This window comes from Myotis yumanensis, unplaced genomic scaffold (genome assembly GCF_028538775.1).
Source record: "Myotis yumanensis isolate MYYU_CA2020_CCGP unplaced genomic scaffold, mMyoYum1.0.hap1 SCAF_2, whole genome shotgun sequence".
In the NCBI taxonomy this organism is placed as follows: Eukaryota; Metazoa; Chordata; class Mammalia; order Chiroptera; family Vespertilionidae; genus Myotis; species Myotis yumanensis.
The window spans coordinates 126,505,069-126,506,651 of NW_027223753.1; the positions used below are offsets into that span (position 1 = coordinate 126,505,069).

The 1,583-nt window shown below is 35.4% G+C and overlaps 1 non-coding gene across 1 annotated transcript; it reads right to left on the bottom strand.

The window, feature by feature from the left end:
- Positions 1-1,146: 1,146 nt before the first annotated feature.
- Positions 1,147-1,253, bottom strand: LOC139004556 (U6 spliceosomal RNA). Its single transcript, XR_011470433.1, has one exon. It is a non-coding gene; the product is annotated as a U6 spliceosomal RNA (small nuclear RNA).
- Between the last annotated feature and the right edge of the window lie 330 nt (positions 1,254-1,583).

The following is a 1,583-nucleotide window of genomic DNA, read 5'->3' on the forward strand; positions in this document are numbered from 1 at the left end:
TGTCCGCCTGCCAGCTTAGGCCCGATCTCTGTGGATCGGGTCTAAGCCAGCACTCAGACATCTCTCTCGCAGCCCTGGGTTCTAGCAGTCTTTGACCACTTGCTCCATACTGCCTGCCTGCAGGGGGAGCACCACTAAGCCAGAAGCTGGGCTCATGGCTGGCTAGTGCAGCAGCAGGCACCTGGGACCCAGGCTTCGCTCCAGCCCTGGCTTCATCCAGAAGGACATCCTGAATGATGTCCAGAAGGACTTCTGGTCTAATTAGAATATTACCCTTTTATTAATATAGATAACCCATGGACACAGACAATAGTGTCATGAAGGCCAGGGGTGGGGAGCGGGGGCAGGCTAGCAGGGGTCGATGGGGAAATAAAGGAGACATATGTTATACTTTCACCAATGAAGATTAAATAAGAATAATAATAACCACCATAATAATAAATGTCATCTAAATTTTTCAGGGTAGTAACTATTATTTCTATATTTAAATTATAAAGGTTTTTCATAGGATTTTTTGAATGATACAGTTGATAGTTATAATCATCCAAAATTAAAAATAGATCCATTATACAAAATCATCAATATCTCTTCTAAAAGCCTCCTGTGCTACACCTGAAAGTCTATGTAATTACATTTTAGAACTCCCGTAGTGTTCTCTCTAAGATCTCTAATTATCATGGATAACTGTTTTTATTTTATAGATAGAGAAACAAAGGGGACTAAATGACTTATTCATATGCCATTGGTAGGAGAAAAAACTAATTTATGGGTCACTTGACTTCTTTTACATGTCTTTTGCATGAGACCAAACAACTTGTTAAGTCATCATCCTAAGACACATCTTTCAATTATTATTTTGAAATCATCCTGACATTATTTCAACAATAAAAAGTTTATTTTGTACAAAATGAACACCCATGTTTATTTAAAACCAAAACTCACTTATATAGAAATTCTGAGGTTCAGCCAAATTTTATATTAAATTTATAAAAATAACACCCACATTTTAAATTTATTGAAAAAGAATGACCCAAAAGTATTTAGATATAAAATAATTAGAAGATTGTATTATGGTGGCATATATAATACAACATTGATATGTATTTACTTTTTTTTGACTGATTGCTGTTATAAACTTTTTTGTTTTTTAATCTGGAACGCTTCACAAATTTGTACGTCATCCTTGTGCAGGTGCCATGCTAATCTTCTCTGTATCATTCCAGTTTTAGTATATGTGCTGCTGAAATGGGAACTCTTAAAAGCTTTTATTTCATCGGAAATGAATTAAAAATGAAATGTTCATGAAGGATTCTCCTTAATGATACTCCCAATATAGCTTCATAGCTGTGGTTACCAATTAGATTTATTTTAAAAAGTCTTAAATCCCTGCAGCTATATGCAGCATTCAAAATCTTTGTTTTTATATAAGAAGACATATCTGAGTACAAACAATGATCTTTTTTTTTTAAATATATTTTATTGATTTTTCACAGAGAGGAAAGGAGAGGGATAGAGAGTTAGAAACATCGATGAGAGAAACATCGATCAGCCGCCTCCCGCACACTCCCCACTGGGGATGGGGA